Source organism: Dermochelys coriacea, chromosome 2, assembly GCF_009764565.3.
Source record: "Dermochelys coriacea isolate rDerCor1 chromosome 2, rDerCor1.pri.v4, whole genome shotgun sequence".
In the NCBI taxonomy this organism is placed as follows: Eukaryota; Metazoa; Chordata; order Testudines; family Dermochelyidae; genus Dermochelys; species Dermochelys coriacea.
Window position 1 is genome coordinate 196,065,553 of NC_050069.1, and position 20,321 is coordinate 196,085,873.

The following is a 20,321-nucleotide window of genomic DNA, read 5'->3' on the forward strand; positions in this document are numbered from 1 at the left end:
TGCAAGATATTTACATGCAGATGCGCTAAAGGTTCATATGTCCCTTTATGCTTCAACCACCATTTCAGAGGACATGCATCCATGCTGATGATGGGTTCTGCTTGATAACAACCTAAAGCAGTGTGGACTGACGCATGTTCATTTTCATCATTTGAGTCGGATGCCACCAGAGTGTTGCTCTTAAGACTTCTGAAAGCATGATCCACACCTCGTACCTTTCAGAATTTGGAAGGCAGTTCAGATTCTTAAACCTTGGTTTGAGTGCTGTCACTGCCTTTAGAAATCTCACATTGGTACCTTGTTTGTTTTTTGTCAAATCTGTTCTTAAAATGAACATGTGCTGAGTCATCATCCAAGACTACTATAACATGAAATATATGGCAGAATGCAGGTAAAACAGAGCCAGAGACATGCAGTTCTCCACCAAAGAGTTCAGTCACAAATTTAATTAACACATTATTTTTTTAATGAGCGTCATCAGCATGGAAGCATGTCCTCTGGAATGGTGGCCGAAGCATGAAGGGACAAATGAATCTTTAGTGCATCTGGCATGTAAAAATATCTTGTGACACTGGCGACAAAAGTCCCATGCAAATAGGGTGACCAGATGTCCCGATTTTATAGGGACAGTCCCAATTTTGGGGGTCTTTTTCTTATGGAGGCTCCTATTACCCCCGCACCCCGTCCCGATTTTTCTCACTTGCTGTCTGGTCACCCTACATGCAAATGCCTGTTCTTATTTACAGTGTCACCAGAAAGCGAGAAGTGGGCAGCATTATCTCCTGCAAATGTAAATAAACTTGTTTGTCTTAATGATTGGCTGGACAAGAAATAGGACTGAATGGACTTGTAGGCTCTAAAGTTTTGCATTGTTTTGTTTTTGAGTGCAGTTATGTAACACAAAAAAATCTGAATTTGTAAGTTGCACTTTCACAATAAAGAGATTGCACTACAGTAATTGTATGAGGTGAATTGAAAAATACTATTTCTTTTTATCATTTTTACAGTGTAAATATTTGTAATAAAAATAATATATAAAGTGAGCACTGTACGCTTTATAGTCTGTGTTGTAATTGAAATCAATATATTTGAAAATGTAGAAAAACATTTAAAATATTTAATAAATTTCAATTGGTATTCTATTTAACACTGATTAAAACGGTAATACATAATTTTTTTAATCACGATTAATTTTTTTGAGTTAATCACGTGAGTTAACTGCGATTAATCAACAGCCTTTATTATTATTATTATGATGATGAAAAAATTACTAAATACAGGCAAGCAACAATAAAAGATTTTTTTTTTTTAAAACTAAGGATCATATGTTTTTGCACACCATCAAAATTACTAGGTGTTGGTAGTCCTTGCTGAGCAAAAAAATTATTTATTTATTCAGATAGCAATAACTCTATGGAGGGATCAGCTAAGTGCTGGTTTGTTAATGACTCTGCTATCTCAGAATATCCCTCTGCTTGCCCTAGGTTTGTGTGCGCTACTCTTTGCCTTATCTCCGTAGCCCAGTCTTATGCAACATTGGGCATCAGTCATAGATGTGATTTCCCCTTTACTAAAAAATGGCAGGGTCTTACCAGGCACGGTTCTCTCCTTTGATGCTTCCTCCCCACCCCTGACTATGTGAGCTGTTTTGCCAATGTGCGTCTCCCGCGTTGACTCTGTCAGTCTTCTGAAACCTCTTTTTCTGTCAAGAACTACTCAGTCATACAGTATTGTTGCTGTCTTTGATGCAAACATATGGTATTACAGAGCTAGGAAATTTGGCAAAATGAGACACAGCAGGCAACACGCACATATAACTGACATTCATCTAGTCCAATGCAGAAGCTGACCTGAAATGACAAATTATGCAAGGAAAGCAATCGGAATGGAAAAGAAAAGCCTGCACTCATCCTGCCCAGGGGCAGCTGGGAAAAATGTGAAAGGTAGGTCACAAGTACAGGGTGGGAAATGCTGAGTATCAGATGTTTTAGAAATGTGTACCAAGTAATGGAAAAGAACAGTACAAGAGGCGGGGCTGCGGGTAACAAGTTGAAAGACAAGGCCAGAAGATTTTGGCTGGACTGAGGACTAAACTTTGGCTGAGCTAAGGACTAATGATATAAGCGGCACCTGAGAGTCTTTACCACCACAAGATAATGGAACCCAAAGATAAGAATGATGAGAACATTGGGTGATAAACAACAGAAAAGGAATAAACAAGTGCTGTGTATATATATGGCTGTGGGAAGGGAAATAAAGTGCTTTTTACCAGCAACTGTTTCAGTTGTCCTGTAAGCCAGCCTGCTAACAGCAACAAATGGTGACCCCGAATTCTGATAGTGGTGATAGAATTCTGTGAATTTGGTACCACGGACAGAGGAAGAAATAGCAGGGACCGCCGCTGCCGGTGTCCTCCGTTTGGGTGAGGAACCGGGACGCCCAACTGAGGCGGGGGGAGCTCCCACTGAAAGATGAGCGGCGGGGAATATCTCTCATAATGGGAGCGGCAGCATCGGCAGATGAGCAGGCCGTGTTTAAGGTCTTAAGCAATCTGCTTAATAACCAGGGAGAAAAATTTTCCCCAGAAGCTCTGCAAAAATTGCTTCGGTGGGGAAAGCGACGGGGTTTCCTGGTTAATGCAAAGAATGTGTTTGACTCTTCGGTGTGGAAAACATTGGAGGAAGACCTGTGGGACTCTGTGAGGGTCGGAAATAAAGAAGCTACTGCCTTGAGCCCTATCTGGCGGACTGTTCATCGAGCCGTTACCACCGCAGCGGCTCAGGCAGGGGCGCGTATTGCCTTACGCGAGGCATTAGAATCATCAGCGAAAGGGGCCTTCACGGTAGGAGCGAAAGACTTTTTTGGTAAAACAACGCCTATGATTCCTTTGGCGCCGTTGGACCCCAGTGAGGTACCGTTGCCCTTGGAGGATGACGACTCAGATCAGGGCGAACCGATGGCCGTGGATCAGCCGGTGTCGGGGGAATCGTCATCGGGCAATCCAAAGAACCCGTTACAAGGGGGGTCAGGATTGCCGCCCGCGGTTGTGCCACCAGCCCCTCCCCGACACGTTCGGATTACTGACTTGCCTAAAACTGGAGAGTTTGATAACTTGACGCAGGACCAGATAATTCGGTGGTTATATAAGGAAGGTATTGCAGCTCAACAGATGATGGATGAGCTGGATAGAAAGGAAAACAGACCGCAAGGATCCTCACGATCGCATCTGCTACAACAGCTTCAAGAGCACGGCATACCTGACCCCTCACATTTGCCCCATATTTGTAGGTTGTGTGGGTATTATGGTTGTACGGAGCACCTCACTCCCGAGGGAGAGTTGCGACCGACAGCAGAGGAAGAATATCGCAAAATTTATGCCCCCGTTATGCAACCGGTTCGACCAAAAGTGAAACCTCCGCCACCTACGTGTTCTTCAATTGGACAAGGGCAAGAAGAACGGGGGACAGGGGTGATTTGGAGGGATGGGGGGGAGGAGCGGGATCTCCTGACCCAATTAAGCGCTGGCATGGATTGATAAAGGATGCTATAATTGAAGGGGAATTTTTGGATGCCATGCCGGCTACTTTCCCGGTATCGGTATCAAGGGAGGGGGTTAAATCTTGGGTGCCGTTAGACTGGAAATTGATGAGGGAGGCTCAGAAAGCTATTGTGGCATACGGCTTGAAAAATCCGTATGTACAAGCGTTATTAGAACAAATATTCTCGGGGCAAGCGATGTGTCCCTTTGACGCCCAGAAAGTTGCAGATATGTTGTTAACACCTACACAGAGATTATTATGGAAGGATTCATGGAGAAAAAAGGCTGAGCACGCGGCAGTGCTTAATTTAGATAGACCCCAGGACGACCCTCTCCATGTAGCAAATATAGACATGTTGTTGGGACAGGGGCGATTTGAAGAACCTCAGCTACAGGCGCGATTGGTACCCCAAATATTACAACAGTCTCAGCTTCTAGCATTGGAGGCATTCAAAGAGCTCCCTGATTGGGCGCCCCGTCACCTCCCTATTTAAAAGTCACGCAGGGAGTGAGCGAATCTTTTGCCCTCTTTTTGGACCGCCTAAGGACGGCATTGGATAGGGCCTCTAATTTAACACCAGACGCCAGATCAGCACTGGGGGTAGATTTAGCCCTTCAAAATGCTAACCCCACGTGTAAGAAGATTTTGGTGACTTTACCAAAATTGGCCTTCCTAGTCGACATGATTGAAGCCTGCACTCGTGCTCCTTTGGTGGAGGAGGAGGATAAGGCAAAGATTCATGCACGCGCCTTGGCGGTAGCCTTGAATACCTCCAAGTCGAATTGGCGTAGAGGAAGGGAGGGGGCGTGTTATCAGTGTGGAAAGATGGGTCATTTAAAACGGGATTGCCCCAAGAAAAGAGGTCAGCCACAAAACAATGCACTACCCTCCCCATTTTCCGGGACATGTAATCGATGTGAAAAATTCGATCATAAAGCTACTGAATGTCACTCCCGGTTTAAAAAAGATGGGACCCCTTTGTCGGGGTCGGGAAACGCCTCGCGGAGCACCAGCCGGCAGGGTGTGAGGACAAACAATACGCCGGCTGCTTGGACAGCCTCCGCGGGGCAACTTCCGGCAGTGCCGGAGTTGATTTGGCCACCGCCGCCGACGTCTCCCTAGAGAATGATAGGGTGATGCTCATTCCATCGGTGGCATCTGGACCGTTGGGGCATGGGTTAAGCGCATTGTTAATAGGTAGATCATCCGCCTCCTTACAGGGGCTTTTTGTGCTTCCAGGGCTAATTGATGCTGATTATAGAGGGAACATTGGGATTATGGTACGAGCTATATGCCCGCCTATTACAATAATGGCCGGAACCAAAATTGCACAATTAATACCCTTTCGTGCGAATGTTCCTGTGAAGTCATCCCAGATAAGAGGGACTGGAGGCTTCGGGTCGTCCAGTCAGGTAGACCCCACACCACTAACAACGGCATTTGTTTTGTCAGTGGGACAAGATCGTCCCACTAGATTAGTTCAATTTAAGGGCCCAGATGGTGATTCTTTCGAGCATCAGGTCCTTATCGATACTGGGGCAGATGTGACGGTGTTGCCCCTGCAGGGTTGGCCAGTGACATGGCCACTTCGACCATTAACCACACCTCTTCAGGGCATTGGCGGACAGTGTGAGCCCATGCTAAGTGACTTTTTTATTGACATTATTGATGCTGCCGATAATGCATTGAAGGGGTCAGTTCGCCCTTACCTTGTCGATACAACTATTTGGCTGTTGGGGAGGGATTGCTTGAGTCAATGGGGGGTGGTGATCAGCTCCCCCCCTTTGTAGTAGCGGCCACTGAGGAGCGGCCAACCCTGGCATTGGAATGGAAATCCGATGAGCCGATTTGGGTTGCTCAGTGGCCGCTGCCAACAGAAAAACTTGCCGCATTGACAAAACTAGTAGAGGAGCAAGTACGTCTTGACCATCTAGAACCCTCAGTTAGTCCATGGAATACACCTGTATTCACTATCCTAAAGAAATCAGGAAAATGGCGCTTGCTCCAAGATCTGCGTGCCATTAATGCTATTATGGTCGACATGGGTGCTTTACAGCCCGGTTTACCTGCCCCATCCATGCTCCCATCGGGGTGGCCATTACTAATCATTGACCTGAAGGATTGTTATTTTACTATTCCATTACATCCGAGAGACAGAGAGCGCATTGCTTTCTCTATTCCGATGGTAAATCGTGAAGCACCTTCCGTACGGTATCAGTGGAAGGTTTTGCCCCAAGGAATGAAAAATTCCCCTACCATCTGCCAGCTCTTCGTTGCATGGGCAATACGCCCAATCCGAGTGAAATATCCCCAATGGAAAATATATCATTACATGGATGATCTTTTATTTGCGGCACCAGTAGCCTTTGAACCCATGATTATAACACAGATCACCTCCACGTTAGCAGAAGCTGGTCTGTTTGTGGCCCCAGAAAAGGTTCAAACTAAAGCCTCTTTTTTGTATTTGGGACTTCGGATCACTGACTGCACCGTACGCCCCCAGCAGTTGAAAATCTCTCCTCATGTTCGCACACTGTATTATGCACAGAAACTGCTAGGTGAACTGCAATGGCTTCGCCTCCTTTGTGGCATCACAAATCAGGATATAACTCCTCTTCTTCCTTTATTAGAAGGGGGGAGAGCCCCTGGAGATAAACGACAACTGTCGGTACTACAGAAGCAAGCATTACAACGAATAGGATAGGAGGTGGGGGAGGGTTATTCCGGGAGATATCGGGAAAACTTACCCTTCGTGGTAGCGGTCTTTAGCCTAGATGCAGTATTGGAAGCGCTATTATTTCAGTGGGATACAAGGGATAAAGACCCCCTAGTCGGTTTGGAATGGATATTTCCACCGTGTAAAAATGTGCGTACGGTAACTTCCAGAATTGAAGCAATAGCCATGCTAATAGTGCAAGCGCGGAAAAGAGTAACTGTAATGACAGGAATTGATCCGCATCAGATTTTGTTGCCATTTTCAAAAACGATGATTACACATCTGTTGATGTATGACACTGTGTTTGCTGTTGCCCTAGCAAATTATCAGGGACAATTGAGTTGTCATTACCCTCCCCACCGCCTGTTTTCTTCCCCGTTGCAGTTGGAAAAACACCTTATGAGACAGAAGAATCCAGTGACAGGAATAACAGTATTTACCGATGCGGCGGGGCGAACAGGGAGAGCAGAGGTAGTCTGGTGGGATGGACATACTTGGGCCCATAAGAAGGTTATTAGTGAGGGGTCGGTACAGATATTAGAACTCCTAGCTATACTTTTGGCATTCGATCACTGGAACCAAGAAGCGCTCAACGTGATGAGCAATTCTAAGTATGCCGTGGGGTTAGTAAACAGGCTGGAGAGAGCTATGCTGGGAAAGGTTCATAATCCAGCATTGCAACAGATACTCTTGCGCCTTTGGCATCGACTCAATGAAAGAAAGTATCCATATTTTGTAGGCCATATAAGGAGCCATACTGGCCTGCCTGGATACTTAAGCACGGGCAATGATCAGGCGGATGCACTGGTGGGATCTGAAGTAGTAACCAATCGATTTGAGCAAGCTCGCCTGTCTCATGGATTTTTCCATCAATCAGCGAAAGCTCTAGCGCGACAATTCTCTCTACCTATATCCCAAACCCTAAGTATTGTAACCTCTTGCTCAGAATGTAATAGGTTGACACCCACCTTTCCCGCCGGGGTTAATCCCCGAGGTCTAGAGGCTTTAACATTATGGCAGTCAGATGTCACCCAATATAACCAATTCGGAAAGCAGAAATACATCCATGTGTCAGTAGACACCTTCTCTGGAGTTATCTGGGCTACACCCCACGTGTCCACGGGCAGTAAGGATGTGATAAAACATTGGCAGGCATGTTTTGCTGCATTAGGGGTGCCCCGATCGATAAAAACAGACAATGGAGCTGGGTATGTGGCCAGGCGCACCGCAACCTTTTTGCAAATGTGGGGGATAATACACAAAACAGGAGAGCCAGGCAATTCGACAGGCCAGGCCATCATTGAACGATCTCATGGTACTTTGAAAGGAATGTTGGATAAGCAGGCACAAACTGGACAGGATGCAGTAGTTCAGACACCAGCTGGGCGATTAGCTAAAGCGGTATATGTCCTTAATTGGTTGCAACCTAGTAGTGCTGATAACAATCATGTTCCAATGCAAAGACATCTAGGAAGTATTGGGATAGAACATGAGCAGAAGAAACCTAAGGTGAAATGGTTTGATTATGCGCCTCAACAATGGAAGGGGCCAGCACAATTGCTAACCTGGGGACGGGGTTATGCTTGTGTCTCCCTTGATGAGGGTCCTCGGTGGATACCTGCTAAGTGGGTGCGGCCGTGGCTACAGCAACCTCGCTCGCCCTTGAACCCGGCGCCTGGAGAACAAGATCCCGCGCTTGGAGGGGAAGCATCAGAGGAGGTTGTGCTTGTGGCCATATCCTGTTTATTTCCAGAATGAGGATGTGGGTTATCGATATTGTTATAGTGTTATTGCTTGGGTTACAGGGTGGTTGCCTTCTTTGGGGTGGCTTCGGCAATTATTTGGAATTATAGTTTTTGTATGTATTGGCCTTATTTGCCTATGTTGCTGTTTGCAATGTCTCCCCTCCTTGTTCAATATGTTCCGTGAAATGCATCGCTCCGGGCCTGTTGGGTCGCCCCTGCTGATGAATGAAAATTGGATGGAACTATGCAAGTAGCCGGTGGTTCGTGTGTCATGTAATAATAAGGGGGGAGATGTGGGAAGTTGGGAGCACGGTGAATTTTTAATGAACTTTTGGTGAACTATTGAGATGTAGCTACAGGCTGACCCATTTGCAGCGTTTTTTGCCTTTGGTGTTGCTATTACGGAAAATGCTTTTAATTTAGAGAAGTTAGTGTGTTGGAGTATTAAACAGTTTAATCTAACTTTTGAAATATTAACTGAGTTATTAATCAATGTAGATAGTATTTGCCATGCAATTTTATATAATAGTGCTGCAATTGAATTTTTGTTATTAGCACATGGACACGGATGTGAAGATTTTGAGGGTATGTGTTGTGTTAATTTGTCAGATCATTCTCACTCTGTTCATGAGTTACTTGCAATATTAGAACAAAATATGAATAACATCATTATAGCACACTCTTTTATTAATTGGTATCTGTATTGGTATAATTTGTTTGTGTGGTCCATATATAGTTCAATGTATGAGTTGGGGAATGTCACGGATGATTCAAGCTGCTTTTAAACAAAAAGGGGGAGATGTGGGAAATGCTGAGTATCAGATGTTTTAGAAATGTGTACCAAGTAATGGAAAAGAACAGTACAAGAGGCGGGGCTGCGGGTAACAAGTTGAAGGACAAGGCCAGAAGATTTTGGCTGGACTGAGGACTAAACTTTGGCTGAACTAAGGACTAATGATATAAGCAGCACCTGAGAGTCTTTACCACCACAAGATAATGGAACCCAAAGATAAGAATGATGAGAACATTGGGTGATAAACAACAGAAAAGGAATAAACAAGTGCTGTATATATATGGCTGTGGGAAGGGAAATAAAGTGCTTTTTACCAGCAACTGTTTCAGTTGTCCTGTAAGCCAGCCTGCTAACAGCAACAGTACAGGAGAGTTGAAAGCTGTGTCCTGCCTTTACCTGTGGCTGCATTTTCCGCTGTCTTGAACCATGTGATCTCTGTCCAGCCAGTTGGTGATTTTAGCATGTGTGACTCTCCTGGTTCTAGGCTACTATGACCCTGAATATCTCTCCCTTGAGGGTTGTCTGGGTCTGGCTGGGAGCCATTCATGTGCACGGTCACTCACCATTCCTGCCTCTTGAAGTTCGGGGAGGGGTACTGCAAAAAACACACATGTATGCTAAATAACTTAAAAGCATAGCTGGCCCTATGCAGAGTAAGATCTATGGAGTCCAACTGGGGTCCCAAACCATGATTGTGCCCTGCTTGTCAGACTAGCAGTGTTGCTAATGGTGCATGGAATGTGGGGCTTCCCCTAGTTGTGCCCAAAACTTTATTTGACAAGAGTCTGGCGTAATGAAGCTGGAAGACTGAAGTTGTGAATTCTAATCCTGGCTCTGCTATGGACCTGCTTGTGTGACATTGTCTCTCTGTGCCTCTCTTCCCATTTCCAAAAATAGGAACAGCTACACTATGATTATTTGTATACAGCGGCCACAACTGAAATCTGGGCCCTATTGTGGGTTAGGCACTCTACATATACACAGGAGAGATGGTCCCTGCCACCAAGAGTTTATAGTCTATGTAGATATTATAGGTAAAGGTAAAAAGGATAGATATTATCATCCCCATTTTACACGTGGGATATTGAAGCAGAGAGATGAAGTCATTTGTCCAAGGTCAAGCAGGAAGTCTGGTAGAGCTGATAGACTTCCATTCCTTACAGGAATTTAGGGAAGGTAATGTGATAAATGTAGTTAGCATAAGGACTAAGATTACCGCTGTTAAAATGTGCTTTGTTGCAGCAGAAATTTTGTAAAATGTACAGTATGAATTTTTTAAAATATCAGGAAACAGTTATTTTGGCTGCAAGTAAATTAATAAAAAATAACCACATAGAGAAGTAATGTGAAGTTTCCTTTTTAATTATATACTTCTACGTTTGAACTTGTGTTGATTCATGAGTGCTGTTTTACTAAATGACTGCTTCCTCAGCTGAATTTGCAAAGATTGCTGTTTAAATATTTTAATGTTTTTAAATGACCAAAACAAGAATACAACACTTGTATAAAATTAAAGGCTGTCATGCATTGTTTTAAAATCATGTAGGAAGACCTCCATTTAAAAGGACCTACGTCCAGTTTTTCTCATGATGTTCTAGTGAATAGCATAGGAGTCTAGGTGATTTGGGACCAATGGATAGGAACCACCAATCAAATTTTAGCTATTTGAACATCTTATGGACCTGAAAATATCATATGCAGTACTTTTCTTTAATCACATCTGATAAATATATATCTGCTTTTCTACAAAAAGGAAAGAGGACAACACTGGTTGCTCAGCATAGGGTGACCAGACAGCAAATGTGAAAAATTGGGACAGGGTGGGGGGTAATAGGAGCCTATATAAGAAAAAGATCCAAAAATCAGGATTGTCCCTATAAAATTGGGATATCTGGTCACCCTAGTTCAGCATAAAATATTCATTATTTTATGGAGCGCTTTTCTTGACCTGCTGCTCACAAACCGGGTAGAATTAGTGGGGGAAGCAAAAGTGGATGGGAATCTGGGAGGCAGTGACCATGAGTTGGTTGAGTTCAGGATCCTGACGCAGGGAAGAAAGGTAAGCAGCAGGATACGGACCCTGGACTTCAGGAAAGCAGACTTTGACTCCCTCAGGGAACAGATGGCCAGGATCCCCTGGGGGACTAACATGAAAGGGAAGGGAGTCCAGGAGAGCTGGCTGTATTTCAAGGAATCCCTGTTGAGGTTACAGGGACAAACCATCCCGATGAGTCGAAAGAATAGTAAATATGGCAGGCGACCAGCTTGGCTTAATGGTGAAATCCTAGCGGATCTTAAACATAAAAAAGAAGCTTACAAGAAGTGGAAGGTTGGACATATGACCAGGGAAGAGTATAAAAATATTGCTCGGGCATGTAGGAAAGATATCAGGAGGGCCAAATCGCACCTGGAGCTGCAGCTAGCAAGAGATGTCAAGAGTAACAAGAAGGGTTTCTTCAGGTATGTTGGCAACAAGAAGAAAGCCAAGGAAAGTGTGGGCCCCTTACTGAATGAGGGAGGCAAGCTAGTGACAGAGGATGTGGAAAAAGCTAATGTACTCAATGCTTTTTTTGCCTCTGTTTTCACTAACAAGGTCAGCTCCCAGACTGCTGTGCTGGGCAACACAAAACGGGGAAGAGATGGCCAGCCCTCTGTAGAGATAGAGGTGGTTAGGGACTATTTAGAAAAGCTGGACGTGCACAAGTCCATGGGGCCGGACGAATTGCATCCGAGAGTGCTGAAGGAATTGGCGGCTGTGATTGCAGAGCCCTTGGCCATTATCTTTGAAAACTCGTGGCGAACGGGGGAAGTCCCGGATGACTGGAAAAAGGCTAATGTAGTGCCCATCTTTAAAAAAGGGAAGAAGGAGGATCCTGGGAACTACAGGCCGGTCAGCCTCACCTCAGTCCCTGGAAAAATCATGGAGCAGGTCCTCAAAGAATCAATCCTGAAGCACTTAGAGGAGAGGAAAGTGATCAGGAACAGTCAGCATGGATTCACCAAGGGAAGGTCATGTCTGACTAATCTAATCGCCTTTTATGATGAGATTACTGGTTCTGTGGATGAAGGGAAAGCAGTGGATGTATTGTTCCTTGACTTTAGCAAAGCTTTTGACACGGTCTCCCACAGCATTCTTGTCAGCAAGTTAAGGAAGTATGGGCTGGATGAATGCACTATAAGGTGGGTAGAAAGCTGGCTAGATTGTCGGGCTCAACGGGTAGTGATCAATGGCTCCATGTCTAGTTGGCAGCCGGTGTCAAGTGGAGTGCCCCAGGGGTCGGTCCTGGGGCCCGTTTTGTTCAATATCTTCATAAATGATCTGGAGGATGGTGTGGATTGCACTCTCAGCAAATTTGCGGATGATACTAAACTGGGAGGAGTGGTAGATACGATGGAGGGGAGGGATAGGATACAGAAGGACCTAGACAAATTGGAGGATTGGGCCAAAAGAAATCTAATGAGGTTCAATAAGGATAAGTGCAGGGTCCTGCACTTAGGATGGAAGAATCCAATGCACCGCTACAGACTAGGGACCGAATGGCTCGGCAGCAGTTCTGCGGAAAAGGACCTAGGGGTGACAGTGGACGAGAAGCTGGATATGAGTCAGCAGTGTGCCCTTGTTGCCAAGAAGGCCAATGGCATTTTGGGATGTATAAGTAGGGGCATAGCGAGCAGATCGAGGGACGTGATCGTTCCCCTCTATTCGACACTGGTGAGGCCTCATCTGGAGTACTGTGTCCAGTTTTGGGCCCCACACTACAGGAAGGATGTGGATAAATTGGAAAGAGTACAGCGAAGGGCAACAAAAATGATTAGGGGTCTAGAGCACATGACTTATGAGGAGAGGCTGAGGGAGCTGGGATTGTTTAGTCTGCAGAAGAGAAGAATGAGGGGGGATTTGATAGCTGCTTTCAACTACCTGAAAGGGGGTTTCAAAGAGGATGGCTCTAGACTGTTCTCAATGGTAGCAGATGACAGAACGAGGAGTAATGGTCTCAAGTTGCAATGGGGGAGGTTTAGATTGGATATTAGGAAAAACTTTTTCACTAAGAGGGTGGTGAAACACTGGAATGCGTTACCTAGGGAGGTGGTAGAATCTCCTTCCTTAGAGGTTTTTAAGGTCAGGCTTGACAAAGCCCTGGCTGGGATGATTTAACTGGGACTTGGTCCTGCTTTGAGCAGGGGGTTGGACTAGATGACCTTCTGGGGTCCCTTCCAACCCTGATATTCTATGATTCTATGATTCTATGATTCTAATGTGACCATTTTTAATTTAAATAAGAACCATTTTGTGTCTGATACGCTCGTTAGATCATTTGCGACTGTTAAATGTTAGAACATATAGGCAGGCTGCATCTCATTGGGGTCATGGAGTTAGGATTTCTATTTCATACTCCACACCTGCCATTTCTTAGTTTCAAATTAAGATGAATTCCAATTTTCTTCAGCCTCTTTTCCTAATTGGAAATATTATAGCATGAATCACTCTTTCAGTTACTTGGTTGGGACATCAAAATGTCATTCTTAAATATTAACATCCACTCCTGAGCTCTGGCTACAGTGTAGAACCCTGCAATTTTGTTTTTGGTTGGTTGTTTTTATTTCATTTTTAAAATGTCCTGCTTGATCCCCCCCCTGCTGTTGGTGATGGCTTATCTTAAGTGATCACTCTCCTTACAGTGTGTATGATAAACCCATTGTTTCATGTTCTCTGTGTGTGTGTATATAAATCTCTCCTCTGTTTTTTCCACCAAATGCATCCGATGAAGTGAGCTGTAGCTCACGAAAGCTTATGCTCTAATAAATTTGTTAGTCTCTAAGGTGCCACAAGTACTCCTTTTCTTTTTGCGAATACAGACTAACACGGCTGCTACTCTGAAACCTGCTTGATACTGTCATGTTTAGTAAGCACTCAGTGAGCAGGGTGGTTGGGCAGAGGCATAATGCTTTGTAAGCACTCAGACTGCATCTGTTCAGGATTCTGGAAACAACGAGGGGCAGGACGTGGCTCCTGATGAGGTTGCTTCGTGTCGGTCTGCCACTTTAGCTGCCTGACAACAGATTACCCAGCAGAGAGGAATCTTTGTGAGGCATATGGCTGGCATAGCCATGTCCATGCTACTTCCTCCTAACCCTTCCTGTCATACAGGGCAAATCAGGTATGTCTGAGGGTAAAAAGGCTTGTTTAAAGCATAGTCCAACTTCAGTGATTCCTGTCTACTGGAACAGGGACTGTTGCAGCCAGGCACAACTTAGCATAGTCTAGAGGCTGCATTATCCTACATCTTGGGCCTAGGTGGCTTCTTGCCAACTCTGGGATTTGTATGTGTTTGGTAAAAGGTCCTCTGCACCATAAGGTTCACCTTTGCACTGTTACAATCGTGGGGCTGCTGTGTGCAGGGATGGTCTTTAGATATAAGTTAGAGCATTCCAACAGCAAGCACTCTGTCCATGCCCCCTTTCCTCAGGCCATGTCCCCTTATAGAATCATAGAATCATAGAATATCAGGGTTGGAAGGGACCCCAGAAGGTCATCTAGTCCAACCCCCTGCTCAAAGCAGGACCAAGTCCCAGTTAAATCATCCCAGCCAGGGCTTTGTCAAGCCTGACCTTAAAAACCTCTAAGGAAGGAGATTCTACCACCTCCCTAGGTAACGCATTCCAGTGTTTCACCACCCTCTTAGTGAAAAAGTTTTTCCTAATATCCAATCTAAACCTCCCCCATTGCAACTTGAGACCATTACTCCTCGTTCTGTCATCTGCTACCATTGAGAACAGTCTAGAGCCATCCTCTTTGAAACCCCCTTTCAGGTAGTTGAAAGCAGCTATCAAATCCCCCCTCATTCTTCTCTTCTGCAGACTAAACAATCCCAGCTCCCTCAGCCTCTCCTCATAAGTCATGTGCTCTAGACCCCTAATCATTTTTGTTGCCCTTCGTTGTACTCTTTCCAATTTATCCACATCCTTCCTGTAGTGTGGGGCCCAAAACTGGACACAGTACTCCAGATGAGGCCTCACCAGTGTCGAATAGAGGGGAACGATCACGTCCCTCGATCTGCTCGCTATGCCCCTACTTATACATCCCAAAATGCCATTGGCCTTCTTGGCAACAAGGGCACACTGCTGACTCATATCCAGCTTCTCGTCCACTGTCACCCCTAGGTCCTTTTCCGCAGAACTGCTGCCGAGCCATTCGGTCCCTAGTCTGTAGCGGTGCATTGGATTCTTCCATCCTAAGTGCAGGACCCTGCACTTATCCTTATTGAACCTCATTAGATTTCTTTTGGCCCAATCCTCCAATTTGTCTAGGTCCTTCTGTATCCTATCCCTCCCCTCCAGCGTATCTACCACTCCTCCCAGTTTAGTATCATCCGCAAATTTGCTGAGAGTGCAATCCACACCATCCTCCAGATCATTTATGAAGATATTGAACAAAACGGGCCCCAGGACCGACCCCTGGGGCACTCCACTTGACACCGGCTGCCAACTAGACATGGAGCCATTGATCACTACCCGTTGAGCCCGACAATCTAGCCAGCTTTCTACCCACCTTATAGTGCATTCATCCAGCCCATACTTCCTTAACTTGCTGACAAGAATGCTGTGGGAGACCGTGTCAAAAGCTTTGCTAAAGTCAAGAAACAATACATCCACTGCTTTCCCTTCATCCACAGAACCAGTAATCTCATCATAAAAGGCGATTAGATTAGTCAGGCATGACCTTCCCTTGGTGAATCCATGCTGACTGTTCCTGATCACTTTCCTCTCCTCTAAGTGCTTCAGGATTGATTCTTTGAGGACCTGCTCCATGATTTTTCCAGGGACTGAGGTGAGGCTGACTGGCCTGTAGTTCCCAGGATCCTCCTTCTTCCCTTTTTTAAAGATGGGCACTACATTAGCCTTTTTCCAGTCATCCGGGACTTCCCCCGTTCGCCACGAGTTTTCAAAGATAATGGCCAAGGGCTCTGCAATCACAGCCGCCAATTCCTTCAGCACTCTCGGATGCAATTCGTCCGGCCCCATGGACTTGTGCACGTCCAGCTTTTCTAAATAGTCCCTAACCACCTCTGTCTCTACAGAGGGCTGGCCATCTCTTCCCCATTTTGTGTTGCCCAGCACAGCAGTCTGGGAGCTGACCTTGTTAGTGAAAACAGAGGCAAAAAAAGCATTGAGTACATCAGCTTTTTCCACATCCTCTGTCACTAGCTTGCCTCCCTCATTCAGTAAGGGGCCCACACTTTCCTTGGCTTTCTTCTTGTTGCCAACATACCTGAAGAAACCCTTCCTGTTACTCTTGACATCTCTTGCCAGCTGCAGCTCCAGGTGCGATTTGGCCCTCCTGATATCTTTCCTACATGCCCGAGCAATATTTTTATACTCTTCCCTGGTCATATGTCCAACCTTCCACTTCTTGTAAGCTTCTTTTTTATGTTTAAGATCCGCTAGGATTTCACCATTAAGCCAAGCTGGTCGCCTGCCATATTTACTATTCTTTCGACTCATCGGGATGGTTTGTCCCTGTAACCTCAACAGGGATTCCTTGAAATACAGCCAGCTCTCCTGGACTCCCTTCCCTTTCATGTTAGTCCCCCAGGGGATCCTGGCCATCTGTTCCCTGAGGGAGTTAAAGTCTGCTTTCCTGAAGTCCAGGGTCCGTATCCTGCTGCTTACCTTTCTTCCCTGCGTCAGGATCCTGAACTCAACCAACTCATGGTCACTGCCTCCCAGATTCCCATCCACTTTTGCTTCCCCCACTAATTCTACCCGGTTTGTGAGCAGCAGGTCAAGAAAAGCGCTCCCCCTAGTTGGCTCCCCTAGCACTTGCACCAGGAAATTGTCCCCTACGCTTTCCAAAAACTTCCTGGATTGTCTATGCACCGCTGTATTGCTCTCCCAGCAGATATCAGGAAAATTAAAGTCACCCATGAGAATCAGGGCATGCGATCTAGTAGCTTCCGTGAGTTGCCGGAAGAAAGCCTCATCCACCTCATCCCCCTGGTCCGGTGGTCTATAGCAGACTCCCACCATGACATCACTCTTGTTGCACACACTTCTAAACTTAATCCAGAGACACTCAGGTTTTTCCACAGTTTCGTACCGGAGCTCTGAGCAGTCATACTGCTCCCTTACATACAGTGCTACTCCCCCACCTTTTCTGCCCTGCCTGTCCTTCCTGAACAGTTTATAACCATCCATGACTGTACTCCAGTCATGTGAGTTATCCCACCAAGTCTCTGTTATTCCAATCACGTCATAATTCCTTGACATCACCAGGACCTCCAGTTCTCCCTGCTTGTTTCCAAGGCTTTGTGCATTTGTATATAAGCACTTGAGATAACCTGTTGATCGCCCCTCATTCCCAGTATGAGGCAGGAGCCCTCCCCTCTCAGACATTCCTGCCTGTGCTTCCTCCCGGTATCCCGCTTTCCCACTTACCTCAGGGCTTTGGTCTCCTTCCCCCGGTGAACCTAGTTTAAAGCCCTCCTCACTAGGTTAGCCAGCCTGCTGGCAAAGATGTTCTTCCCTCTCTTCGTAAGATGGAGCCCGTCTCTGCCCAGCACTCCTCCTTCATGGAACACCATCCCATGGTCAAAGAATCCAAAGCCTTCTCTCCGACACCACCTGCGTAGCCATTCGTTGACCTCCACGATTCGACGGTCCCTACCCAGGCCTTTTCCTTCCACGGGGAGGATGGACGAGAACACCACTTGCGCCTCCAACTCCTTTATCCTTCTTCCCAGAGCCACGTAGTCCGCAGTGATCCGCTCAAGGTCATTCTTGGCAGTATCATTGGTGCCCACGTGGAGAAGCAGGAAGGGGTAGCGATCCGAGGGCTTGATGAGCATCCTTCATCAGCAGCAGGGAGGAGATGTGGTGTAGGAGCCACTATGCCAACTCTGCAATGCTTGAGGATTTTTTTTGCACTTGGGTGATCCACCCAGGGCACCAAAGCAGCTGTATTACACCATTCCGACCCCATAACATTGCAACTTTGAGAATTGTATGATCCATTCTAGCAAACTTTTCGTCTTTCGTCTCTAGCTGTTCCTTAGTAGCAGGCCTGAGAAATGGGTTTGCTATAAAACAATATATTTTGTCATATCACCAGACCAGCTTTATTTTAATCATGGACATTTACAAAGCAATTATTTTTTGAAAAAAATCTATATCATGATTGAATTCCCTGGCATACATAACAATGATCACATAGCCCAGCACAGATTAAGTTTTAATATTATAACGTGCAGCATGACAATAACAACAAAAGAGTGTACACTGGAGGGTGGACAGTTCAAAATTGAATTTGTCCATTTGTTTTTAATTCACTTGATACAAAAGATGCAGAATACTTTTAGTATTTAATACAAGAAAGAATTTTTACAATTTTGAGAGGTTGAATCCATGATTTAAAATTAAAATCTATTTAGGATGAATGCAGATGAAGTTAGTGAAATTAATTTGTTACAATTTGTGATTTACTCTTTTGGGTCAAATCCCGCTCTTCTTACTCACTTAGTCATGAGACTATTTCATGAGTAATCTGAGCAGGATTTGGCGCTTTATATTTAGACAATCTTTGTCCCTTACAGTGCAACCTCTTACCCATCCCCCTCTTGTTCTGTGCCTCCTGTAAGTAGTAAATCTCCCCATGGCATTTTATTCTACTCAAATAAATGCTGTTAGAATGTGTCAAGCACAAGGCTCTAGTTTAGTTTTGCAAAGTAAGAATATAGCAGCAAAGGTTTTTCTATTTTATGCAAACACAGAATCACATATTTCACTGTTAGTAAGGCTTGTATAGTGAAAAAGATGGTAACATCAGAGTATTTTGTTTTTGTGTGTATTGTTTCAACTTTAGGTGCTCAAATTTTATGCTTGCATTTCAGGAGAATAATATTGATTGTAAAAATGGAATGCTGGTTTGAAAATATTAAGGTTTTGAGATAGAATATTGTACTTTCAGAATTATGTACTTGATATGGCTCCCACTGAAGCTAATGGCTAAATCCCCATTTGCCTTGAATGGGAGCTGGATCAGGCCCTCTGTTTGTCACAGGCCATCTTGAACAGTCAGTAATCCTTAATCTCAGATTTAGAGCACTTCCATTTGCTAATGTTTTAGTATTGCTTCTATGCTTGAGCCATTTACCTGAAATTGCACTTGCTGGTGCACTTTCTGTGTGTGCCTTCTCTCTGACTCTGCTTAGAATGCCGCTTCTAGCTTTTAAAATGCAAAACAAAGAATTTTGTCGCTATCGCACCATCTGTAGATCATGTGCCTATTATTACATAAGACATGTATGGGAGAAGATGCTGTTTTAGCATGTGGGCTACTTGTGAAACACAAAGGGCTTTCTTAGACCCAATGTGTGTGTTTTTAAAACTCAGTTGTTTAGAAGGGGTTTTGAAAGCCCACTAGAAATAGAGAATAAAGTAATGCTATTTTGACCATGATGTTTGGAATAGTTTTTAAAAGGAAAAGTACAGTTAAAAGCTTTGGGTCTTCATACAGTTTTAAATTACATAGTTGGCTCTGGGGCTTGGAAAAACAGGTATTAAGAGCACACAATTTAAACCAGCTACCATGTCATTTAAAAGTGAAGACTAAAGGTTGCTTCAAGTCCAGTATTGCCAATCCAGAACATTTAAAAAAAACAAAACAAAACAAACCACCACCATGAGTTGGGCCCCCAGAAGTGAGGCCCTACTAAATTCACAGTCCATTTTTGTCAATTTCACAGCCCAGCTCTGAAGGCAGAGCCACTGCCAGCAGCAGCACAGAAGTAAAGATGGGGCATGGTATGGTATTGCCACCCTTACTTCTGTGCTGGTGTGCTGCGGCCTTCAGAAGTGTTTGCCCAGCCAACAACCGCTGCTCTCCGGCTGCCCAGCTCTGAAGTTAGCACAGAAGTAAGGTACCAGTACCGCAACCCTCCTACAATAACCTTGTGACCCCCCCAGGACCCCCAAATTGAGAAACGCTGGTCTCCCCCTGTTAAATCTGTATACTAGTGGGTAAAAGCACACAAAAGACTAGATTGCATGAGGGGGGACCAGATTTCAGTCTGTGACACATTTTTCATAGCCGTGAATTTGGTGGGCCCTAGTTATAAGCTTTGCTTAAAAATTGTGAGATTTAAAAAAAATAAGTTTTGGGGTTTTCCTGGCCTTCTGTCTTTTGAACTTTTAGAGTACATTCTGGTCATGTTTTCAAGCTTTGTTCTGTAACCATGAGGGATACAATTTACTATAAAAAATATTAAAAAATGAAATCTCAGATTCTCATGTAAGAGTAGCAAATGGGGCTTGAAGTAAAACAGCAAAGTTTTACAGCAAATCTTGTGATATTTTTAAGAGTCACAGTACTTTAAGTCCACATTTTGGTCTGCAAAACTCAAACCCAGCCAACACAGAAAATTCATGTACTTAGGGCCAAATTCTGCTTTTGGATGCAAAAATTTGTAGTTCCTATTAATTTCCATTGAAGCCACATCCATATGGTATATTCCAGGCTAGAATTTGGCTCA

General features: G+C 44.8%; 1 protein-coding gene across 5 annotated transcripts in view; it reads left to right on the forward strand.

The window, feature by feature from the left end:
* GADL1 (glutamate decarboxylase like 1) overlaps positions 1–20,321 on the forward strand; it is a 125,497-nt gene that overhangs the window by 8,172 nt on the left and 97,004 nt on the right. The gene's annotated exons all lie outside the window — the stretch shown is intronic.